Source organism: Pleurodeles waltl, chromosome 9 (assembly GCF_031143425.1).
Source record: "Pleurodeles waltl isolate 20211129_DDA chromosome 9, aPleWal1.hap1.20221129, whole genome shotgun sequence".
NCBI lineage: Eukaryota > Metazoa > Chordata > Amphibia > Caudata > Salamandridae > Pleurodeles > Pleurodeles waltl.
In genome coordinates, this window is record NC_090448.1 from 171,732,778 (window position 1) to 171,758,885 (window position 26,108).

Consider the following 26,108-nt stretch of genomic DNA (forward strand, 5'->3'; position numbering starts at 1 on the left):
CACACAGTGTTTAGAAAAATATATAATATTTATCTGAATAAATGCAGGTCAAAACGTTTAAAGATGAAACAAGCAAATGTAGGTATATCACTGAAAGTGATATCAAGCGTCTTTGGAGTTAAAAGATTACTGTAAAAGCAAAAAAAAGTGTCTTAAGTTCTCCTAGAAACAACAAGTGTCTCTTGCAGGGCAAAGTACCTAGTTTGCAGTGAAGAATCCTTGCAAGGAACCACAGAGGAGGAGATGCGTGGAAAACGGTGAGTGTGCATCGGTTTAGCCCCTTCACACACGGACTTGCGTCGTTATTTTCCACGTGGGGAAGACATTGCATCGATTTCCAGCTTGCGGACTTGGATCCTCTTCGGGTTGCGGGGTTTTCAGATGCCCCGGGAAGGATGCGGGGAATCCTAGGCTTGCGGAGCGAAGTCACAGTGACTGCGTCGATTCCGGGAGGTCATGCATGGAATTTTCTTCCACCTGGCAGGCGCTGTGTTGATTCCTCTCAGGAAGTCGGGTGGCATTGTTCTGAGTCAGCTTGCATCGATCCAGTAGGGCTGTGCGTTGAAGTTTCGGTCGCGTCGCTGGTGCTGCATCGATCTTCTGTTGCAAAGTCGGGCTGCGTCTTTCCAGACTCAGCGTGCAGTGAAATTTTCATCGCAAGCAGGCTGTGCGTCATTCTTGGCAGGCGGTGCATCAAGTTTTCACCGCAAGGGGATTTCAGCTGCAGGAGAGAAGTCTTTTTGGTCCTGAGACTTCAGGGAACAGGGGGCAAGCTCTATCCAAGCCCTTGGAGAGCACTTCTGCAGCAGAGGAAGAGCACTTCTGCAGCAGAGGAAGAGAGCAGCAAGACATTAGGGCAACAGCAAGGCAGAAGTCCTCATCAGAAAGCAGTCAGGTGAGTCCTTCAGGCAGCCAGGCAGATCTTCTTGTCAGGATGCAGGTTTTGGTTCAGGTATCTTCTCCAGGAAGTGTCTGAGGTGGTAGGGCAGAGGCCCTGTTTATATACCCAAATGTGCCTTTGAAGTGGGGGTGACTCCAGGGAGAGGCTTAGAAGTGCACCAGGTCCCCTTTCAGTTCAATCCTGTCTGCCAGGGTCCCAGTAGTGGGTGTGGCAGTCCTTTGTGTGAGAGCAGGCCCTCCACCTTCCCAGCCCAGGAAGACCCATTCAAAATGCAGATGTATGTAATTGAGGCTGAGTATCCTGTGTTTGGGGTGTGTCTGAGTGAATGAACAAGGAGCTGTAAACTGAACCCAGCCAGACGTGGATTGTAAGGCACAGAAAGATTTAAGTGCAGAGAAATGCTCACTTTCTAAAAGTGGCATTTCTAAAATAGTAATATTAAATCCAACTTCACCAGTCAGCAGGATTTTGTATTACCATTCTGGCCATACTAAATATGACCTTCCTACTCCTTTCAGATCAGCAGCTACCACTCAAACAATGTATGAGGGCAGCCCCAATGTTAGCCTGTGAAGGGAGCAGGCCTCACAGTAGTGTAAAAACTAATTTAGGAGATTTACACTACCAGGACATGTAAACTACACAGGTACGTGTCCTGCCTTTTATCTACACAGCACCCTACTCTAGAGGTTACCTAGGGCACACCTTAGGGGTGACTTATATAGAGAAAAAAGGCAGCTTTAGGCTTGGCAAGTACTTTTAAATACCAAGTCGAATTGGCTATGAACTGCACACACAGGCCTTGCAATGGCAGGCCTGAGATAAGGTTAAGGGGCTACTGAAGAGGGTGGCACAATCAGTGCTGCAGGCCCACTGGTAGCTTTTAATCTATAGGCCCTGGGCACGTATAGTGCACTCTATTAGGGACTTATAAGGGAGTGGGAGGAGGAGGGTGGGGGAGGGCTCTAGGGAGGGGAGAGGGGCAGGGAAGACCCCTATCAGTGCCAGGGAAGGAATTCCCCAGCACTGATAGTGCCTACCGCCATGGTTTCTGTGGCGGTACAGCAACCACGGCGGTGGGCGGGATCAAAATTCCATGGGTGGCCTTGTGATGGCTGCCGAACTGGAGACTGTAGTCTCCAGCCCGGCAGTCGTTACCACCATGGCGGTCGGTGTGTTAACTTCCAAACCGCCAATGTCATAATAGTGGAGGTATGTACCGCCAGCCTGTTGGCGGTACTACCTCCACTATTACACCGACCGCCGGGGTCAAAATGACCCCCTATGGCATTCTCTTGTTTATCCTGCCTCTTTGTCCTGTGTTTGCCTTGTTTCTAGTTTTGACTGCACACATCCTGGCCTGTCATGTATATAAAGATTCCTTGTCTTGTGCTTCTGTGTTCTTGTTATGACTGTGTATTCCTGCCTTGTACCAGTTAGTGTGCAAGTTTCCAGTATATTCAGCTTTGTGTATTCCAGTCCTGTTCCTGACCCTTAGTAGATTCAGATTTTCCCTGAGCCCAGTGTCTGCTTCTGTGTACATTCCAGTTTCTCCTCTATCTTCTTGTGTTTAAATTATTATCTAGATTTTCATTGCTCCTAGGGGTGCCAGTTAGACTCTAAGGTGTGTGCCTTTGGCACAGATAACCACCTAGTGCACCTTCTGAATAGGAGCTTCTGGGTGTCTCCCTCAAATCTTTGGGATTAACCTGCTCGTTGCCTTCTTGTGGGATCGTTTTTCACCTTACATAGGTCACTTTTAAGGAGCACACAAACTATAATTTATGATATGTTGTCTACTGGTTCCCTGCTTCCACCTTCCTGTTTGTATTTGTGTTATCTTCAGAGATTCCCATGCAGACGTCTAGTTACCTATTCACTGCCCATCTACTTGGTAATCATTTCTCTCTAAGTAATCTCTAGAAAATCTATTTACTACAGATTTCTTTTACAACAAAATCAGGATATCGTTTATTCACTTTTTAGCTCATAGGAGAGGACAATCAGTCATCACTAGGGGTCAGATTTAAGGAAAGTGGCGCTGCACCCCCTTACCACCATCATGTGTGTGCTGTAACTAAGATACGGCCCACCATGGCACAGGGTAGGGGGCAATAACGTCAACATTTTTTATTCTGTTGATGTACTGCTCAGGATTAGCGCCACAATTTTGGCTCAAACCCTGAACAGTAGATAGAGGCCCATAGTAACCAATGGTGTGCCCCCTTTTAACATCTGCTCTGAGCAGGCATTAAAAGTGCTAAAAAAAGTCTAAGATTTCTTTGCGCAATTTGTTCAGTTCCCCTAACAGGGGAATGGCCCAGTTGCAACCAGTACGCACGGCGCATTCATAATGTAACGCAAAGGGTTACAAAGCAGTGCAATGCATGCACTGCACCCCTTTGTAAATATGGCACCCAACGCCCCCCTGAGGTCAGCACCCTCCCTTCCAGGTCAGCACCCGGTGCGGACTCAACGGTCGCACCGCCCTAACGCCGGACCAGGGCACACAGAATATCCCTTATTGAGTGTGCATGAGCCCTGTATAACTATTTAGCTCCCCGTTTTCTTGAAGAGGCGTCATGCCGGCTGGCAGAAAGTTATTGATTTATTAATCAAGATCAAGAACTAGGTAAATTTTGATTTCTAAATAAAAAACAAGAATTTGCATTTGACCAATAATTTCTAGTTGACCTCTACTTTCACTTATGAGTGAGATACACTCTCCCAAGAACTGAGAAAAAGGCTATCGTTGTATATTTGAAGGCATTAAAAAAAAAAGAGCAAGATAAAGTGATGCCATTAGGTGTTACCGTAAAAGCCCTAATAAGACACCACCGTAAAGAATTTGATGCATAAAGACCACGGCACAAATACTTGTACGCCCTGTAGCGTGTATGTTTTTGCACCTAATTTCCAAATCAAAAGCAAAAATTGTGAATAGTATGCAAATACATGAAGTGACTTGTAAAGGGCACTCAAATTAACATCCGGTTGAAGTATGATGACACAGTAAGCCTTGTTAATTAGACAAATACAGTACCAGCACATTAACACAAACATGCACCTGACACTCGAGATTGGGCTAAGGAAAGGAGTGTTACAGATGTGAATGTTGCACGCCTTGAACTGCACAATAATCATTGTAACAGTTTCCTTGCCAGGTACCATTAATACATTAGTGAAATAGAGGAAATAACTCCATAAGAATGTAAGTACAAGCTTAAAAGATACAATGAAAGGGTAATGTATGCAGATGCACGTTGATTGATAGATGCACAAGAAAAGGTATCTAGCAAAGAATATTGGAAACTAACAAGAAAAGATTGATTGTTGAAAGCTCAATCATTAAGCAATTATACAGGTATGAATACAAAACACATGCTTTGGTTAAGTAATACATTTACGTCTTCCTGACAGGTTGGGAACACATCAGGATAATAAGCAAAGTCAAAGCGAAAGTCAACTAAAGTGATCAATACAATGTGAAGAATGAGATGAAAGAAGCAATTGATTTACCATCTTCTTAGTTAAAATGACTGAAGGCCTCATTTAGAGTTTGGCAGAGAGGGAGGGATGCTGCAAACCGGCGGTCTTACTCGTCCGACAAAATATGGTTCATTTGTTGTATTTAAATTTGGAGGAGCTGCTACCTCACCATCAGCAGAGACTCCACTGGCTTCAATGACTGCCTTAGGACTGGCTCATAGTAGCCTTATTGAGTGTGGGTGACAGACATTTATTTTCTCTCCCAGTGCCTGCCATGTGGTGGAGTGCATGACGGCCATTGACAAGGAACATGATAAGAGGCTTCACACAGACAGAGAAACCTCACAGCACATGTAGACCATTTTGTTTTTTTGACAAAACAAACTCTCACTTTGGGAGTTTGTTTTCTTTGCACAAAAAAGTTTCCCAAGTGGGCTGTTTAACCGTAACAAACCTTCAGTGATGGAAAGGGAGCTGACTTGGAGGTGGTCCAGTTCATAGAAAAGATCCCCACCAGGCAGGCAGGAATCTCTAAATAGGGAGGATGGTGTAAGTCATGATCCCCACCACCTGGCAGACGCCCAGACCATCCGCCAGGGTATAAAAAAGGCCCCTAGTCTCTTAAAGAGTAGCGCTGGACATAAAAAAATAAAAACAATCCCATCAGGCTTTACAATATTTATAAAGAGAGTGTCCAGTATTTATGAATGGTCCCAATTTATTCATCAGTACAATACTAACTGGTATTGGAGGGAAAGGTCGCTAAAAATCTAAAAACATATCAATTTAGGAGCAGAATAGAAGATAAAATAAAGCTATATGTTTCCGAAATGTAAGTGTTAGAAATGGGGTCTTTGGTTGACAGTCAGGTTACCACCTGTTCAAGCAAGGACCCTCACTCTAGTCAGGGTAAAAGAGAATCACCCTCAGCTAACCCCTGCTTACCCCCTTGGTAGCTTGGCAGAGCAGTAGGCTTAACTTCAGAGCGCTATGTGTAAAGTATTTGTACCAACACACCCAGTAACTTCATGAAAACACTACAAAATGACACAACACCGGTTTAGAAAAATAGGAAATATTTATCTAAACAAAACAAGACCAAAACGACAAAAATCCGACATACACAAGTCAAGTTATGAATTTTTAAAGATTAAACTCAAAAATAGCACTTAGAAACAAAAATGCTTCGATGAGATGTTAACACGGCGTCGTGACGGAGTCGTTCCCAACAAGCCGACACCAGCGGCGCCGGACACGGAGTCGTGTAGACCCCCAAGTACAGTACCTTTGGTGAAGAGTGAAAACAAGCCGATGAGCGAAGTCGGGGATCGCGGCGTCTGTGCGAAACGTTGAATCCGCGCACTTCTAGCGGCATCGGTCACGCCGTGGTGCGGCGACTTCCACGGAACGGCGGACTTCAGCGGGGCTGATGCGGCATTGGGCCTGCGAAGAGCGTGGCGTTCCAGCGAAGGTCACGGCGTCAGGTGCAGGTGGCGTTACCGGATTCTGCAGCGGCGTCGGTCCGAAGTCGTCCGAAGTCGATTTCCACCAGCTTTCCTTTCAAGGGCCCAGGGACTGGATAGGGCACCACTTGTCAGAGCAGGAGTCTCTCCAGAGACTCCAGGTGCTGGCAGAGAGAAGTCTTTGCTGTCCCTGAGACTTCAAACAACAGGAGGCAAGTTCTAAATCAAGCCCTTAGAGATTTCTTCACAAGATGGAAGGCACACAAAGTCCAGTCTTTGCCCTCTTACTCTGGCAGAAGCAGCACTGCAGGAAAGCTCCACAAAGCACAGTCACAGGCAGGGCAGCACTTCTTCCTCAGCTATCCGCTCTTCTCCAGGCAGAGGTAACTCTTGGTTCCAGAAGTGTTTCTAAAGTCTGTAGATTTGGGTGCCCTTCTTATACCCATTTTAGTCTTTGAAGTCACCTTTCTTCAAAGAGGACTCACACCTACTTGTGAAATCCTGCCTTGCCCAAGCAAGGCCTCAGACACACACCAGGGGGTTGGAGCCGGCATTGTCAGAGGCAGGCACAGTCCTTTCAGGTGAGAGTGACCACTCCACCCCTCCCTCCTAGCAGAGATGGCTAATCAGGAAATGCAGGTTACACCCCAGCCCCCTTTGTGTCACTGTCTAGTGCGAGGTGAAAAACAACCCAACTGTCAAACTGACCCAGACAGGGAATCCACAAACAAGGCAGAGTCACAGAATGGTTTAAGCAAGAAAATGCTCACTTTCTAAAAGTGGCATTTTCAAACGCACAATCTTAAAATCAACTTTACTAAAAGATGTATTTTTAAATTGTGAGTTCAGGGACCCCAAACTCCACATGTCCATCTACTCTCTAGGGGAATCTACACTTTAATCATATTTAAAGGTAGCCCCCATATTATCCTCTGAGAGAGACAGGCCTTGCAACAGTGAAAAACGAAGTTGGCAGTATTTCACTGTCAGGACATATAAATCACATTACTATATGTCCTACCTTATCCATACACTGCACCCTGCCCTTGGGGCTACCTAGGGCCTACCTTAGGGGTGCCTTATATGTAAGAAAAGGGAAGGTTTAGGCCTGGCAAGTGGGTACACTTGCCAAGTCGAATTTACAGTGTAGAAACACACACACAGACACTGCAGTGGCAGGTCTGAGACATGATTACAGAGCTACTTATGTGAGTGGCACAACCAGTGCTGCAGGCCCACTAGTAGCATTTGATTTACCTCTAGTGCACCTTACTAGGGACTTACTAGTAAATCAAATAGGCCAATCATGGATAAACCAATTACATACAATTTACACTGAGAGCATATGCACTTTAGCACTGGTTAGCAGTGGGAAAGTGCTCAGAGTTCAAAAGCCAACAGCGACAGGTCAGAAAAAAATAGGAGGCAGGAGGCAAAAAGATTCAGGATGACCCTGCATAAGCAAAGGTGCAACAGTAAGTGACAAGGAGCCTTATTAAAGAGCAGCGTTCTCATATAGTGAAATTAAAAGTTAAACGGTTTGGCAGAAAGTAAGTGAGAACACAGAGTGAGACGGTACCACAAACTAATTAACATTGGTCGCATTGTTTAAGAGGTCACTTCGAACCCTTCCATGAAAAATCACCCTGTTGCTAAACCTTCTTGTAAAACTCTATACTTTGTATTAGCATTTCTGTCTTCCATGAGATCAGGATGCTGCTTAACCCCTTCTGTACCGAGGACGTAGTGGTTACGTCCTTCGGCACAGTGCTGCTGTGCCGAGGACGTAACCACTACGTCCTTGGCACACAGCCCAGAGGGAGCGCTCTCACTCCCTCTGTGTGCTTCCCCCCACCCCCCCAAAGGCAGGGATGGAAGTGGAAGCCCTTCCTCTTCCACCCCTGACCCCCCCCACCCCCCCTATAATGACGTCAGCGCTCGATCGCGCGCTGACTTCATTATCGGGTTCTTGCCGCACAGGAAGCCATTTGCTTCCTGTGCGGCGACCTTGGAAGAGGTAAGATTCTCTTCCCAGTGGGTGGGGGGCTTTGCAGAAAGAGGCACCGGGGGAAAGGAAAGGATTTTCCTTTCCACCGGTGTCTCTTTGAGCATTCCTGCTGCCCGATCACCTTGCGATCGGGCAGCAGGAATGCCCACTAGACACCAGGGATTTTTTTTTTTTAGTTCTTTCATGTTTGTGACTTGCGGGGAGCGGCCCCTTGGGCAAGGGTTGCTCCCCTTTTGGGGGCAACTAATTACGGCCATTTCTGCCCCCCTTGGGGGCAGATTGGCCTACTATTTTAGGCGGATCTGCCCCCAAGGGGGGCAGAAACCAATGGATCACCAGGGATGTTGTTTTATTTGTTTATTTATGTGGGGGGCGCCCCCCCCAAGGGGGCACAGAACTGTTGGCCTTTTCTTCCCCCGTTGGGGGCAGATCGGCCTATTTTTTTTAGGTCCATCTGTCCCCAAAGGGGGCAGAAGCCACTTAGGCACCAGGGATTGTGTGTGTTGTAGATGGGGGGCGGCCTCTTGGGCAAGGGTCGCTCCCCTTTTGGGGGCATGTCGTTTAGGGCCATTTCTGCCCCCCTTGGGGGCAGATCATCCTATTATTTTTAGGCTGATCTGCCCCAAGGTGGGCAGAAACCACTAGAACGCCAGTTTTTTTTTTGCATTTGTTAATTTTTGTGGGGGGGCATCCCCTTGGTCACGGGGCGCCCCCCCAAGGGGGGCATTGACCTGTTGGCCATTTCTGCCCCCCTTGGGGGCAGATGGGTCTATTTTTTTAGTCCCATCTGCCCCCAAGGGGGGCAGATGCCACTTAGACACCAGGGATAGTGTGTGTGTGTGTGTTACTGGATGGGGAGGGGGGGCCTTTGGGCAAGGATCGCCCCCCACTTTGGGGGCACATGTACCGAGGCCATTTCTGCACCCCTTGGAGACAGATCAGCCTATTATTTTTAGGTTGATCAAGGGGGGCAGAAACCACTAGAACGCCAGGGATTGTGGGGGGGCGTCCCCTTGGTCACGGTGCGCCCCCCCAAGGGGGGCATTGACCTGTTGGCCATTTCTGCCCCCCTTGGGGGCAGATGGGTCTATTTCTTTAGGCCCATCTGCCCCCAAGGGGGGCAGAAGCCACTTAGACACCAGGGATAGTGTGTGAGTGTGTGTTAGTGGATGGGGGCCTTGGGCAAGGGTCACCCCCCACTTTGGGGGCACATGTACCGAGGCCATTTCTGCACCCCTTGGAGACAGATCGGCCTATTATTTTTAGGCTGATCTGCCCCCAAGGGGGGCAGAAACCACTAGAACGCCAGGGATTTTTTGTTATTAGTTTATTTTTGTGGGGGGGTGTCCCCTTGGGCACGGGGCGCCCCCCAAGGGGGGCATTGACCTGTTGGCCATTTCTGCCCCCCCGGGGGCAGATGGGCCTATTTTTTTAGGCCCATCTGCCCAAAGGGGGGGGGGGGCAGAAGCCACTTAGGCACCAGGGATAGTGTTGTGTGTGTTTTTTTTGTTTTTTTGTTTGGGGGCTGTCCCCTTGGGCAAGGGTCACTCCCCATGGGGACACACTACTAAAGGTATTTTCTGCCCTCCTTGGGGCAGATAGGCCTATTTTTTTAGTAGGCCCATCTGCCCTTATGGCAGAATCCACTTAGGCACCAATTTCTAAATGTTTGATGGTGGGGTGTTTGTCAACTGATGAAGTATTTGCATTTGTCATAAAAAATGTTTTCCTCTTTTTTGTTCTAGTTCAAAGCTTTTGCTTTATTTGCTGTGGCTCCTTGCGAATTTGGCGGTGGTTGACCTGCAGTTTGCACAGTTGCATGTTTTAGGTAAGTAAAAACAATTTACTCCAAAGGAGTATTGTTGCCATGGATGAATGACATGTTTGTAGGGGATGTACTAAATGCAGGATTGTGTGTGAAATTGTCCTTAGATTTGTGCACAATGATATTTGTTTTGTCTTATTTCTAATTTGCCTTTCTTTCTTTCTTTTTAGTGGGATATCATTAGTGATTGCTGCAGAGTAGTTGCTGGTGAATCAAGCTTTTTCAGGCAAGTGAGCGGTATAGTTTTTGAGTTTATAACTCTTACTAACAAAGCTACACTTTGTTACTTGTCTTACACAGTGCTGGTTGTTGGTGGTGAATTTGTCCAGTTAATTTTAGTAGGAAAGATCATGGCTAGCCGCAGGATGACCGCTCAGCAGGTGGTTGGTATACTTTTTGAGTCATTGTCTGATCATGATTATGAGACGGACTCTGCATTTGAGGCAGAGGAGGAAGTGAGAGATTCTGGCAGTGATGTTTCTGTTGGAGGAGAATCTTCTGATGATGAAGCCACACTCAGTGCAGATGAAGGGCCTGTTTTAGAGGAGGACACTGATGTGCCATTAGTGCAGCAACCTGGGGCTGAAAGGTTTCCCGTTATAAGGCCTGATGTCTGGGTTGCCCCAAACATGGAGCAGCCAGAGTTGCCTGCCTTTACTGGTCTCCCGGGGTGTATCGCCAATACAGAGAACTTTTTGCCTATCAATTTCTTTGAGTTATTCATGGATGATGTGTTTTTGGAAGAGATTGTTGAGCAGACTAATTTGTATGCGGAGCAGCATTTGAGGGACAACGCTGCTAGACTTAGGCCACACTCTAGAGCTGCCCAGTGGATTCCCAACAATTTGGAGGAGATAAAAAAGTTTTTGGGTTTGACTTTTTTGATGGGGTTGATCAGGAAGGCGTCACTGGCTTCTTATTGGTCTACTAGTCCCTTGATGGAAACAGCTATATTTCCTGGGACCATGAGTCGTAATCAGTATTTGCTTCTTCTTAGGATATTGCATTTTGTTGACAATGCATTAGCCTTGCCACGAGATCACCCAGATTCTGACCGTCTTTTTAAGATTAGGCCTGTCCTTGATCATTTTGTAGATCGGTTTTCGGAGGTCTATGGGCCAGATGTAGGAAAATGCCAATTTGCGACTTGCAAATTGCGAGTCCCTGGGACTCGCAATTTGCAACTCGCAAATTGGTATGCAGAACGGTGTCTCAGACACCGTCTGCGAGTCGCTATGGGGTCGCAATGACCCACCTCAATAATATTAATGAGGAGGGTCGCAAATTGCGGCCCCATAGCGAGTCTAGGCACTCGCAAACATGGAGGCCTGCTGTCGTCAGCAGACCTCCATGTTCGTGACTGCTTTATCAATAAAGCAGTTTTTTTTTTTTAAGTGTAGCCCGTTTTCCTTAAAGGAAAACGAGCTGCACTTAAAAAAAAAAACGAAACCTTTAGTTTCGGTATTTTTTCAGGGCAGGTAGTGGTCCGTTGGACCACTACCTGCCCTGAAAAAATTGTTTTGGGTCCATTCGCAAAGGGGAAGGGGTCCCATAGGGACCCCTTCCAATTTGCGAGTGGGTTACCATCCACTTGAAGTGGATGGTAACTGCGATACCATTTGCGACCGCATATGGTATTGCATGCCACTCCGAATCGCAAATAGGAAGGAACACCCCTTCCTATTTGCGATTCTGAAATGCATATTGCGAGTCGGTCCCGACTCGCAATATGCATTTCTGCATAGGGAAATGCGATTAGCGAGTCGCAAACGGCAATTTTTGCCGTTTGCGACTCGCTATTCGTTTCCTGCATCTGGCCCTATGTTACAGGCAAAGCGATAAGTGTGGACGAGTCTTTGGTCCTCTTCAAGGGTCGTTTGGTTTTTAGGCAGTACATTCCTAGCAAAAGGGCACGATATGGAATTAAATTGTATATGCTGTCTGAAAGTAGTACAGGATATGTGTATAGTTTCCGTGTCTACACTGGTAGGGATTCCAATATTGACCCCCCTGGTTGTCCTCCCACTTTTGGAGTTACTGAGAAAATTGTGTGGGATCTTGGTAGACGACTGTTCAACAAAGGTCACCATTTGTATGTAGATAACTTCTACACTGGAGTGCAGTTGTTCAAGGAATTGTTTAAAGTGGACACTGTTGCTTGTGGCACAATTTTCTGTAACCGGAAAGGCTATCCAAGGGAGCTTGTTTGTAAAACACTTGAGAGGGGACAGTGCTGTGCCTTGCGGAATGATGAGCTTCTAGTTTTGAAATTTTCAGACAAGAGGGATGTCTACATGCTAAGTACCATCCATGATGGGAGTACTTCCCCCGTGACGGTTTGGGGACAGGTTGCTGAAGTGCGCAAACCTGTGTGCATTTTAGATTATAATAAGCACATGGGAGGTGTAGATAGAGTTGATCCGAGGTTGGACCTTATACTGCTATTCGTAAGTCATACGTTTGGTATAAGAAGTTAGCAATTCACCACTTCCACTTAGCAACCTTCAATGCTTTTATTGTGTTTAGGGATAGGTCTCCAGAGTCAAAGATGACATTTGTGAAATTTCAGGAGTCAGTGATAGGGAGCTTTATTGTGGTGGAACAGGCCAGAGTTCCTAGAGAAGCAGTGGTGGAGGATGTGGCTAGATTGAAAGATCGCCACTTTGCTGAGCACATTCCTCCCACACCCAAAAAAGACTTTCCAGCTAAGAAATGTAGAGTGTGTTTTCGAAGAGGTATCCGGAGGGAGACTCGAATGTACTGCCCAGATTGTCCTTCAAAGCCTGGGCTGTGTGTGGGTGGTTGTTTTAAGAATTACCACACCCAGAAGAATTTCTGGGAACAACCATGAGTGTAAACTCATGTCTGTTTTGTATTTTCATGTGTTCAGTTTCATGGTTAGCATTTCTGTCATGTACTTAGTTAGAGCTTTTGTGTTTGTAGTTTTGTAATTCTTTCTACTTAGCTAGGGGTTCCTCTGTTTAAAAAAAAAAAAAATGATGCCATTGTGTGTGGAGTGGGGCTTGGCTGAGAGTGTACATATTGACTTGCTGTTGGCTACTGCAACACACTGCCAGCCAAACACCAGTCCACACACTCCCATCAGCTGGTGTGATTGTTGTATCAGGCATGTTGGCGTATGTAAGTGATGGGCCCTTGAGTGGCGCTGTCTGTCGATGTGAGTGTTGTAATGTGCTGGGCCCGTGGCTGGCGGTGTGAATGGTCTTGTGCGTGTCATGTATGAAAGTTGTGTGAATGGACTGTAAAGCGATTGGTGCCTTGTCGCGGCTTTACAGCTCACGAGCTGTGAGTCATTGGTTCAGTTTTTTGCCTTTCAGTTATTAACAGTGCATTTCATTTTTGTGAAATCTCTTGTTAATAAAATTTGATCCACTGAACCATCACTCACCCTCGTGCCAAATCCAACCAGTATGTGTGGTAAAAATGACAAAACCTGCTCCGCTGTAATCAGGCGTCGCAGCACACCTGTGACACGCTAGGTGCCTCAGGTGGGACCCTGATGATGAAGCATGCCACCAACTTGGTTAGTGGGTGAGGGGTCTTCTTCACATAACCTAAGTGCGTTTCTTTTCACAATTTTAGTGTTTGGCACATCACGGACGTATGTGGACACATCAAAATGATATATTACAAAACTACCTGTGTTTGGGGGGGGAGGGGGCACCTATGCTTTTGGTCCTGGGTGCAGCCTTCATCTAGGGAAACATACCAAACCCAGACATTTTTTAAAACTAGACACCCCAAGGAGACCAGGGAGGTGTGGCTTGCGTGGATCCCCCAACATTTTCTTACCCAGACTCCTCTGTAAACCTCAAAAGTTGCTTAAAAAAGCATATTTTCCTGACTTTTCTTCATAGGATCACCGCTCCAGCACAAAATTCCTACTCCCCAGTGTTCCCCTCAGTCTCCCAAGTAAAATGACACCTCACTTATGTGGGTCCCCAAAGCAGAGTCAGTCTAAAGATGTATAAAAGAATATGTCCTTATAAACTCGCTGTGCTATCCCCTCTATCTCTACAAGTTTTGGGCCTTATTCTGTTGCAGGCACCTGGCCCACCCACACAAGTGAGGTATCATTTTTACCGGGAGACTTGGGGGAACGCTGGGTGGAAGGAAATTTATGGCTCCTCTCAGATTCCAGAACTTTCTGTCACCGAAATGTGAGGAAAATGTGTTTTTTTAGCCACATTTTGAGTTTTGCAAAGGATTCTGGGTAACAGAACCTGGTCAGAGCCCCACAAGTCACCCCATCTTAGATTCCCCTAGGTCTCTAGTTTTCAAAAATGCACGTGTTTGGTAGGTTTCCGTTGTTGCCGGCTGAGCTAGAGGTCAAAATCTACAGGTAGGCACTTTGCAAAAAACAGCTCTGTTTTCTTTTAAAAAATGTGATGTGTCCACGTTGTGCTTTGGGGCATATCCTGTCACGGGCGCTAGGCCTACCCACACAAGTGAGGTATCATTTTTATCGGGAGACTTGGGGGAACGCTGGGTGAAAGGATATTTGTGCCTCCTCTCAGATTCCAGAACTTTCTGTCACAGAAATGTGAGGAACATGTGTTTTTTAGCCAAATTTTGAGGTTTGCAAAGGATTCTGGGTAACAGAACCTGGTCAGAGCCCCACAAGTCACCCCATCTTGGATTCCCTAGGTCTCTAGTTTTCAAAAATGCATAGGTTTGGTAGGTTTCCCTAGGTGCCGGCTGAGCTAGAGGCCAAAATCTACAGGTAGGCACTTTGCAAAAAACAGCTCTGTTTTCTGTGAAAAAATGGGATGTGTCCACGTTGTGTTTTGGGGCGTTTCCTGTCACAGGCGCTAGGCCTACCCACACAAGTAAGTTATCATTTTTATCGGGAGACTTGGGGTAACGCTGGTTCGAAGGAGATTTGTGGCTCCTCTCTAATTCCAAGACTTTCTGTCACCAAAATTTGAGGAAAATTTGTTTTTTTTTGCCAAAGTTTGAGGTTTGCAAAGGATTCTGGGTAACAGAACCTGGTCAGAGCCCCAGAAGTCACCCCATCTTGGATTTCCCTAGGTCTCTAGTTTTCAAAAATGCACAGGTTTGGTAGGTTTCCCTAGGTGCCGGCTGAGCTAGAGGCCAAAATCTACAGGTAGGCACTTTGCAAAAAACAGCTCTGTTTTCTGTCAAAAAATGGGATGTGTCCACGTTGTGTTTTGGGGCATATCCTGTCACGGGCGCTAGGCCTACCCACACAAGTGAGGTACCATCTTTATCGGGAGACTTGGGGGAACGCTGGGTGGAAGGAAATTTGTCCCTCCTCTCAGATTCCAGAACTTTCTGTCACCGAAATGTGAGGAAAATGTGTTTTGTTTAGCCACATTTTGAGGTTTCCAAAGGATTCCGGGTAACAGAACCTGGTCAGAGCCCCACAAGTCACCCCATCTTGGATTCCCCTAGGTCTCTAGTTTTCAAAAATGCACCGGCTTTGTATGTTTCCCTAGGTGCCGGCTGAGCTAGAGGTCAAAATCTACAGGTAGGCACTTTGCAAAAAAAAGCTCTGTTTTCTGTCAAAAAATGGGATGTGTCCACGTTGTGTTTTGGGGCGTTTCCTGTCACGGGCGCTAGGCCTACCCACACAAGTGAGGTACCATTTTTATCGGGAGACTTGGGGGAACGCTGGGTGGAAGGAAATTTGACCCGCCTCTCAGATTCCAGAACTTTCTGTCACCGAAATGTGAGGAAAATGTGTTTTTTTAGCCAAATTTTTAGGTTTCCAAAGGATTCCCGGTAACAGAACCTGGACAGAGCCCCACAAGTCACCCCATCTTGAATTCCCCTAGGTCTCTAGTTTTAAAAAATGCACGTGTTTGGTAGGTTTCCGTTGTTGCCGGCTGAGCTAGAGGTCAAAATTTACAGGCAGGCACTTTGCAAAAAACAGCTCTGTTTTCTGTCAAAAAATGGGATGTGTCCACGTTGTGTTTTGGGGCGTTTCCTGTCTCGGGCGCTAGGCCTACCCACACAAGTGAGGTATCATTTTTATCGGGAGACTTGGGGGAACGCTGGGTGGAAAGAAATTTGTGGCTCCTCTCTGATCCCAAGACTTTCTGTCACCAAAATTTGAGGAAAATGTGTTTTTTTAGCCAAAGTTTGAGTTTTGAAAAGGATTCTGGGTAACAGAACCTGGTCAGAGCCCCAGAAGTCACCCCATCTTGGATTCCCCTAGGTCTCTAGTTTTCAAAAATGCACAGGTTTGGTAGGTTTCCCTAGGTGCCGGCTGAGCTAGAGGCCAAAATCTACAGGTTGGCACTTTGCAAAAAACAGCTCTGTTTTCTGTCAAAAAATGGGATGTGTCCACACTGTGTTTTGGGGCGTTTCCTGTCACGGGCGCTAGGACTACCCACACAAGTGAGGTATAATTTTTATCGGGAGACTTGGGGGAACCCTGGGTGGAAGGAAATTTGTGGCTCCTCTATGATTCCAAAACTTTCTGTCACCGAAATGTGAGGAAAATGTGTTTTTTTACCCAAATTTTGAGGTTTCCAAAGGATTCCGGGTTACAGAACCTGGTCAAAGCCCCACAAGTCACCCCATCTTGGATTCCCCTAGGTCTCTAGTTTTAAAAAATGCACAGGTTTGGTAGGTTTCCCTAGGTGCCGGATGAGCTAGAGGCCAAAATCTACAGGTAGGCACTTTGCAAAAAACAGCTCTGTTTTCTGTCAAAAAATGGGATGTGTCCACGTTGTGTTTTGGGGCATATCCTGTCACGGGCGCTAGGCCTACCCACACAAGTGAGGTACCATCTTTATCGGGAGACTTGGGGGAACGCTGGGTGGAAGGAAATTTGTCCCTCCTCTCAGATTCCAGAACTTTCTGTCACCGAAATGTGAGGAAAATGTGTTTTTTTACCCAAATTTTGAGGTTTCCAAAGGATTCCGGGTTACAGAACCTGGTCAAAGCCCCACAAGTCACCCCATCTTGGATTCCCCTAGGTCTCTAGTTTTCAAAAATGCACAGGTTTGGTAGGTTTCCCTAGGTGCCGGCTGAGCTAGAGGCCAAAATCTACAGGTTGGCACTTTGCAAAAAACAGCTCTGTTTTCTGTCAAAAAATGGGATGTGTCCACACTGTGTTTTGGGGCGTTTCCTGTCACGGGCGCTAGGACTACCCACACAAGTGAGGTATAATTTTTATCGGGAGACTTGGGGGAACCCTGGGTGGAAGGAAATTTGTGGCTCCTCTATGATTCCAAAACTTTCTGTCACCAAAATTTGAGGAAAATGTGTTTTTTTAGCCAAAGTTTGAGGTTTGCAAAGGATTCTGCGTAACAGAACCTGGTCAGAGCCCCACAAGTCACCCCATCTTGGATTCCCCTAGGTCTCTAGTTTTCAAAAATGCACACGTTTGGTAGGTTTCCCTAGGTGCCGGCTGAGCTAGAGGCCAAAATCTACAGGTAGGCACTTTGCAAAAAACAGCTCTGTTTTCTGTCAAAAAATGGGATGTGTCCACGTTGTGTTTTGGGGCATATCCTGTTGCGGGCGCTAGGCCTACCCACAGAAGTGAGGTATCATTTTTATCGGGAGACTTGGGGGAATGCTGGGTGAAAGGAAATCTTTCCTCCTCTCAGATTCCAGAACTTTCTGTCACAGAAATGTGAGGAACATGTGTTTTTTTAGCCAAATTTTGAGCTTTGCAAAGGATTCTGGGTAAGAGAACCTGGTCAGAGCCCCACAAGTCACCCCATCTTGGATTCCCCTAGGTCTCTAGTTTAAAAAAATGCACGTGTTTGGTAGGTTTCCGTAGGTGCCGGCTGAGCTAGAGGTCAAAATCTACAGGCAGGCACTTTGCAAAAAACAGCTCTGTTTTCTGTCAAAAAATGGGATGTGTCCACGTTGTGTTTTGGGGCGTTTCCTGTCACGGGCGCTAGGCCTACCCACACAAGTGAGGTATCATTTTTTATCGGGAGACTTGGGGGAACGCTGGGTGGAAGGAAATTTGTGGCTCCTCTCTGATTCCAAGACTTTCTGTCATCAAAATTTGAGGAAAATGTGTTTTTTTAGCCAAAGTTTGAGGTTTGCAAAGGATTCTGGGTAACAGAACCTGGTCAGAGCGCCACAAGTCAACCCATCTTGGATTACCCTAGGTCTCTAGTTTTCAAAAATGCACAGGTTTGGTAGGTTCCCCTAGGTGCCGGCTGAGCTAGAGGCCAAAATCTACAGGTAGGCACTTTGCAAAAAACAGCCCTCTTTTCTGTCAAAAAATGGGATGTGTCCACGTTGTGTTTTGGGGAATATCCTGTCGCGGGCGCTAGGCCTACCCACACAAGTGAGGTATCATTTTTATCGGGAGACTTGGGGGAACGCTGGGTGAAAGGAAATCTTTCCTCCTCTCAGATTCCAGAACTTTCTGTCACAGAAATGTGAGGAACATGTGTTTTTGTTAGCCAAATTTTGAGCTTTGCAAAGGATTCTGGGTAACAGAACCTGGTCAGAGCCCCACAAGTCACCCCATCTTGGATTCCCCTAGGTCTCTAGTTTTAAAAAATGCACGTGTTTGGTAGGTTTCCGTTGTTGCCGGCTGAGCTAGAGGTCAAAATCTACAGGCAGGCACTTTGCAAAAAACAGCTCTGTTTTCTGTCAAAAAATGGGATGTGTCCACGTTGTGTTTTGGGGCGTTTCCTGTCTCGGGCGCTAGGCCTACCCACACAAGTGAGGTATCATTTTTATCGGGAGACTTGGGGGAACGCTGGGTGGAAGGAAATTTGTGGCTCCTCTATGATTCCAAGACTTTCTCTCACCAAAATCTGAGGAAAATGTGTTTTTTTAGCCAAAGTTTGAGGTTTGCAAAGTATTCTGGGTAACAGAACCTGGTCAGAGCCCCAGAAGTCACCCCATCTGGGATTCCCCTAGGTCTCTAGTTTTCAAACATGCACAGGTTTGGTAGGTTCCCCTAGGTGCCGGCTGAGCAAGAGGCCAAAATCTACAGGTAGGCACTTTGCAAAAAACAGCTCTGTTTTATGTCAAAAAATGGGATGTGTCCACGTTGTGTTTTGGGACGTTTCCTGTCACGGGCGCTAGGCCTACCCACACAAGTGAGGTATCATTTTTATCGGGAGACTTGGGGGAAGGCTGGGTGGAAGGAAATTTGTGGCTCCTCTCTGATTCCAAGACTTTCTGTCACCAAAATTTGAGGGAAATGTGTTTTTTAGCCAAAGTTTGAGGTTTGCAAAGGATTCTGGGTAACAGAACCTGGTCAGAGCCCCAGAAGTCACCCCATCTTGGATTTCCCTAGGTCTCTAGTTTTCAAAAATGCACAGGTTTGGTAGGTTTCCCTAGGTGCCGGCTGAGCTAGAGGCCAAAATCTACAGGTAGGCACTTTGCAAAAAACAGCTCTGTTTTCTGTCAAAAAATGGGATGTGTCCACGTTGTGTTTTGGGGCATATCCTGTTGCGGGCGCTAGGCCTACCCACACAAGTGAGGTACCATTTTTATCGGGAGACTTGGGGGAACGTTGGGTGGAAGGAAATTTGTCCCTCCTCTTAGATTCCAGAACTTTCTGTCACCTAAATGTGAGGAAAATGTGTTTTTTTAGCCACATTTTGAGGTTTCCAAAGGATTCCGGAAACAGAACCTGGTCAGAGCCCCACAAGTCACCCCATCTTGGATTCCCCTAGGTCTCTAGTTTTCAAAAATGCACAGGTTTGGTATGTTTCCCTAGGTGCCGGCTGAGCTAGAGGTCAAAATCTACAGGTAGGCACTTTACAAAAAACAGCCCTCTTTTCTGTCAAAAAATGGGATGTGTCCACGTTGTGTTTTGGGGCATATCCTGTCGCGGGCGCTAGGCCTACCCACACAAGTGAGGTATCATTTTTATCGGGAGACTTGGGGGAACGCTGGGTGAAAGGAAATCTTTCCTCCTCTCAGATTCCAGAACTTTCTGTCACAGAAATGTGAGGAACATGTGTTTTTGTTAGCCAAATTTTGAGCTTTGCAAAGGATTCTGGGTAACAGAACCTGGTCAGAGCCCCACAAGTCACCCCATCTTGGATTCCCCTAGGTCTCTAGTTTTAAAAAATGCACATGTTTGGTAGGTTTCCGTTGTTGCCGGCTGAGCTAGAGGTCAAAATCTACAGGCAGGCACTTTGCAAAAAACAGCTCTGTTTTCTGTCAAAAAATGGGATGTGTCCACGTTGTGTTTTGGGGCGTTTCCTGTCTCGGGCGCTAGGCCTACCCACACAAGTGAGGTATCATTTTTATCGGGAGACTTGGGGGAACGCTGGGTGGAAGGAAACTTGTGGCTCCTCTCTGATTCCAAGACTTTCTCTCACCAAAATCTGAGGAAAATGTGTTTTTTTAGCCAAAGTTTGAGGTTTGCAAAGTATTCTGGGTAACAGAACCTGGTCAGAGCCCCAGAAGTCACCCCATCTGGGATTCCCCTAGGTCTCTAGTTTTCAAACATGCACAGGTTTAGTAGGTTCCCCTAGGTGCTGGCTGAGCTAGAGGCCAAAATCTACAGGTAGGCACTTTGCAAAAAACAGCTCTGTTTTCTGTCAAAAAATGGGATGTGTCCACGTTGTGTTTTGGGGCGTTTCCTGTCACGGGCGCTAGGACTACCCACACAAGTGAGGTATAATTTTTATCGGGAGACTTGGGGGAACCCTGGGTGGAAGGAAATTTGTGGCTCCTCTATGATTCCAAAACTTTCTGTCACCAAAATTTGAGGAAAATGTGTTTTTTTAGCCAAAGTTTGAGGTTTGCAAAGGATTCTGCGTAACAGAACCTGGTCAGAGCCCCACAAGTCACCCCATCTTGGATTCCCCTAGGTCTCTAGTTTTCAAAAATGCACACGTTTGGTAGGTTTCCCTAGGTGCCGGCTGAGCTAGAGGCCAAAATCTACAGGTAGGCACTTTGCAAAAAACAGCTCTGTTTTCTGTCAAAAAATGGGATGTGTCCACGTTGTGTTTTGGGGCATATCCTGTTGCGGGCGCTAGGCCTACCCACAGAAGTGAGGTATCATTTTTATCGGGAGACTTGGGGGAATGCTGGGTGAAAGGAAATCTTTCCTCCTCTCAGATTCCAGAACTTTCTGTCACAGAAATGTGAGGAACATGTGTTTTTTTAGCCAAATTTTGAGCTTTGCAAAGGATTCTGGGTAAGAGAACCTGGTCAGAGCCCCACAAGTCACCCCATCTTGGATTCCCCTAGGTCTCTAGTTTAAAAAAATGCACGTGTTTGGTAGGTTTCCGTAGGTGCCGGCTGAGCAAGAGGCCAAAATCTACAGGTAGGCACTTTGCAAAAAACAGCTCTGTTTTATGTCAAAAAATGGGATGTGTCCACGTTGTGTTTTGGGACGTTTCCTGTCACGGGCGCTAGGCCTACCCACACAAGTGAGGTATCATTTTTATCGGGAGACTTGGGGGAAGGCTGGGTGGAAGGAAATTTGTGGCTCCTCTCTGATTCCAGAACTTTCTGTCACATAAATGTGAGGAACATGTGTTTTTTTAGCCAAATTTTGAGATTTGCAAAGGATTCTGGGTAACAGAACCTGGTCAGAGCCCCACAAGCCACCCCATCTTGGATTCCTCTAGGTCTCTAGTTTTAGAAAATGCTCAGGTTTGGTAGGTTTCCCTACGTGCCGGCTGAGCAAGAGGCCAAAATCTACAGGTAGGCACTTTGCAAAAAACAGCTCTGTTTTATGTCAAAAAATGGGATGTGTCCACGTTGTGTTTTGGGACGTTTCCTGTCACGGGCGCTAGGCCTACCCACACAAGTGAGGTATCATTTTTATTGGGAGACTTGGGGGAACGCTGGGTGGAAGGAAATTTGTGGCTCCTCTCTGATTCCAAGACTTTCTGTCACCAAAATTTGAGGGAAATGTGTTTTTTAGCCAAAGTTTGAGGTTTGCAAAGGATTCTGGGTAACAGAACCTGGTCAGAGCCCCAGAAGTCACCCCATCTTGGATTTCCCTAGGTCTCTAGTTTTCAAAAATGCACAGGTTTGGTAGGTTTCCCTAGGTGCCGGCTGAGCTAGAGGCCAAAATCTACAGGTAGGCACTTTGCAAAAAACAGCTCTGTTTTCTGTCAAAAAATGGGATGTGTCCACGTTGTGTTTTGGGGCATATCCTGTCGCGGGCGCTAGGCCTACCCACACAAGTGAGGTACCATTTTTATCGGGAGACTTGGGGGAACGTTGGGTGGAAGGAAATTTGTCCCTCCTCTCAGATTCCAGAACTTTCTGTCACCTAAATGTGAGGAAAATGTGTTTTTTTAGCCACATTTTGAGGTTTCCAAAGGATTCCGGAAACAGAACCTGGTCAGAGCCCCACAAGTCACCCCATCTTGGATTCCCCTAGGTCTCTAGTTTCAAAAAAATGCACGGGTTTGGTAGGTTTCCCTAGGTGCCGGCTGAGCTAGAGGCCAAAATCTACAGGTAGGCACTTTGCAAAAAAAAGCTCTGTTTTCTGTCAAAAAATGGGATGTGTCTACGTTGTGTTTTGGGGCATATCCTGTCGCGGGCGCTAGGCCTACCCACACAAGTGAGGTACCATTTTTATCGGGAGACTTGGGGGAACGCTGGGTGGAAGGAAATTTGTCCCTCCTCTCAGATTCCAGAACTTTCTGTCACCGAAATATGAGGAACATGTGTTTTTTTTAGCCACATTTTGAGCTTTGCAAAGGATTCTGGGTAACAGAACCTGGTCAGAGCCCCACAAGTCACCCCACCTTGGATTCCCCTAGGTCTCTAGTTTTAAAAAATGCACGGATTTGGTAGGTTTCCCTAGGTGCCGGCTGAGCTAGAGGCCAAAATCTACAGGTAGGCACTTTGCAAAAAACAGCTCTGTTTTCTGTAAAAAAATGGGATGTGTCCACGTTGTGTTTTGGGGCGTTTCCTGTCGCGGGCGCTAGGCCTACCCACACAAGTGAGGTATCATTTTTATCGGGAGACTTGGGGGAACGCTGCGTGAAAGGAAATTTGTGCCTCCTCTCAGATTCCAGAACTTTCTGTCACAGAAATGTGAGGAACATGTGTTTTTTTAGCCAAATTTTGAGATTTGCAAAGGTTTCTGGGTAACAGAACCTGGTCAGAGCCCCACAAGTCACCCCATCTTGGATTCCCCTAGGTCTCTAGTTTAAAAAAATGCACGGGTTTGGTAGGTTTCCCTAGGTGCCGGCTGAGCTAGAGGCCAAAATCTACAGGTAGGCACTTTGCAAAAAACAGCTCTGTTTTCTGTGAAAAAATGGGATGTGTCCGCGTTGTGTTTTGGGGCGTTTCCTGTCACGGGCGCTAGGCCTACCCACACAAGTGAGTTATCATTTTTTATCGGGAGACTTGGGGGAATGTTGGGTGGAAGGAAATTTGTGGCTCCTCTCTGATTCCAAGACTTTCTGTCACCAAAATTTGAGGAAAATGTGTTTTTTTAGCCAACGTTTGAGGTTTGCAAAGGAGTCTGGGTAACAGAACCTGGTCAGAACCCCACAAGTCACCCCATCTTGGATTCCCCTAGGTCTCTAGTTTTCAAAAATGCACAGGTTTGGTAGGTTTCCCTAGGTGTGGGCTGAGCTAGAGGCCAAAATCTACAGGTAGGCACTTTGCAAAAAACAGCTCTGTTTTCTGTCAAAAAATGGGATGTACCCATGTTGTGTTTTGGGGCATATTGTGTCGCGGGCGCTAGGCCTACCCACACAAGTGAGGTATCATTTTTATTGGGAGACTTGGGGGAACGCTGGGTGAAAGGAAATTTGTGGCTCCTCTCTGATTCCAAGACTTTCTGTCACCAGAATTTGAGGAAAATGTGTTTTTTTTGCCAAAGTTTGAGGTTTGCAAAGGATTCTGGGTAACAGAACCTGGTCAGAGCCCCAGAAGTCACCCCATCTTGGATTTCCCTAGGTCTCTAGATTTTAGAAATGCACAGGTTTGGTATGTTTCCCTAGGTGCCGGCTGAGCTAGAGGTCAAAATCTACAGGTAGGCACTTTGCAAAAAAAAGCTCTGTTTTCTGTCAAAAAATGGGATGTGTCCACGTTGTGTTTTGGGGCATATCCTGTCACGGGCGCTAGGCCTACCCACACAAGTGAGGTATCATTTTTATCGGGAGACTTGGGGGAACGCTGGGTGAAACGAAATCTTTCCTCCTCTCAGATTCCAGAACTTTCTGTCACAGAAATGTGAGGAACATGTGTTTTTTTTAGCCAAATTTTGAGCTTTGCAAAGGATTCTGGGTAACAGAACCTGGTCAGAGCCCCACAAGTCACCCCATCTTGGATTCCCCTAGGTCTCTAGTTTTAAACAATGCACAGGTTTGGTAGGTTTCCCTAGGTGCCAGCTGAGCTAGAGGCCAAAATCTACAGGTAGGCACTTTGCAAAAAACACCTCTGTTTTCTTTAAAAAAATGTGCTGTGTCCACGTTGTGTTTTGGGGCGTTTTCTGTCACGGGCGCTAGGCCTACCCACACAAGAGAGGTATCATTTTTATCGGGAGACTTGGGGGAACGCTGGGTGAAAGGAAATTTGAGGCTCCTCCTGGATTCCAGAACTTTCTGTCACCGAAATGTGAGGAAAATGTGTTTTTTTAGCCAAATTGTGAGGTTTGCAAAGGATCCTGGGTAACAGAACCTGGTCAGAGCCCCACAAGTCACCCCATCTTGGATACCCCTAGGTCTCTAGTTTTCAAAAATGCACAGGTTTGGTTGGTTTCCCTAGGTGCCGGCTGAGCTAAAGGCCAAAATCTACCGGTAGGCACTTTGCAAAAAACACCTCTTTTTTCTGTTAAAAAATGTGATGTGTCCACGTTGTGTTTTGGGGCGTTTCCTGTTGCGGGCGCTAGGCCTACCCACACAAGTGCGGTATCATTTTTATCGGGAGACCTGGGGGTACGCTGGGTGGAAGGAAATTAGTGGCTCCTCTCAGATTCCAGAACTTTCTGTCACCGAAATGTGAGGAAAATGTGTTTTTTTTGTCAAATTTTGAGGTTTGCAAAGAATTCTGGGTAACAGAACCTGGTCAGAACCCCACAAGTCACCCCATCTTGGATTCCCCTAGGTCTCTAGTTTTATAAAATGCACAGGTTTGGTAGGTTTCCCTAGGTGCCGGCTGAGCTAGAGGTCAAAATCTACAGGTAGGCACTTTGCAAAAAAAAGCTCTGTTTTCTGTCAAAAAATGGGATGTGTCCACGTTGTGTTTTGGGGCATATCCTGGTGCGGGCGTTAGGCCTACCCACACAAGTGCGGTATCACTTTTATCAGGAGACTTGGGGGAACGCTGGGTGGAAGGAAATTAGTGGCTCCTCTCAGATTCCTGAACTTTCTGTCACCGAAATGTGAGGAAAATGTGTTTTTTTTGTCAAATTTCGAGGTTTGCAAAGAATTCTGGGTAACAGAACCTGTTCAGAACCCCACAAGTCACCCCATCTTGGATTCCCGTAGTTCTCTAGTTTAAAAAAATGCACAGGTTTGGTAGGTTTCCCTAGGTGCCGGCTGAGCTAGAGGCCAAAATCTACAGGTAGGAACTTTGCAAAAAACACCTCTGTTTTCTTTAAAAAAATATGATGTGTCCACGTTGCGTTTTGGGGTGTTTCCTGTCGCGGGCGCTAGGCCTACCCACACAAGTGAGGTATCATTTTTATCGATTTATAGACTAGCAAAACAAGTGTTGTTGCCCCATGTCTTTCTCTATATTTTTTCCTTCCAAATGTAAGAGAGTGTGTAAAAAAGATATCTATGTGAGAAATGCCCTGTAATTCACATGCTAGTATGGTTACCGCAGAATTCAGAGATGTGCAAATAAACACTGCTCCTCAACACCTTATCTTTCGCCCATTTTGGAAATACAAAGGTTTTCTTGATAGCTCTTTTTCACTCTTTATATTTCAGCAAATGAATTGCTGTATACCCGGTATAGAATGAAACGCACTGCAGGGTGCAGATCATTTATTGGCTCTGGGTACCTAGGGTTCTTGATGAACCTACAAGTCCAATATATCCCCGCAACTAGAGGAGTCCAGCAGACGTAACGGTATATTGCTTTTGAAAATCTGACATTGCAGGAAAAAGTTACAGAGTAAAACGTGGAGAAAATTTGCTGTTTTTTTCACCTCAATTTCAATATTTTTCTTTTTCAGTTGTTGTTTTCTGTAGGAAACCCTTGCAGGATCTACACAAATTACCCCTTGCTGAATTCAGAACTTTATCTACTTTTCAGAAATGTTGCGGTTTCTGGGATCCAGCATTGGTTTCATGCCCATTTCTGTCACTGACTGGAAGGAGGCTAAAAGCACAAAAAATCATAAAAATGGGTATGTCCCAATAAAATGCCAAAATTGTGTTGAAAAATTGGGTTTACTGATTCAAGTCTGCCTGTTCCTGAAAGCTGGGAAGCTGGTGATTTTAGCACCGCAAACCCTTTGTTGATGCCCTTTTCAGGGAAAAAAAACACAATCCTTTTTCCGATTTTTTT

At 46.2% G+C, this 26,108-nt stretch overlaps 1 protein-coding gene across 2 annotated transcripts in view; it reads right to left on the reverse strand.

Moving 5' to 3' along the window:
• Window positions 1–26,108, reverse strand: part of SYNPR (synaptoporin) — a 926,755-nt gene that overhangs the window by 15,608 nt on the left and 885,039 nt on the right. The gene's annotated exons all lie outside the window — the stretch shown is intronic.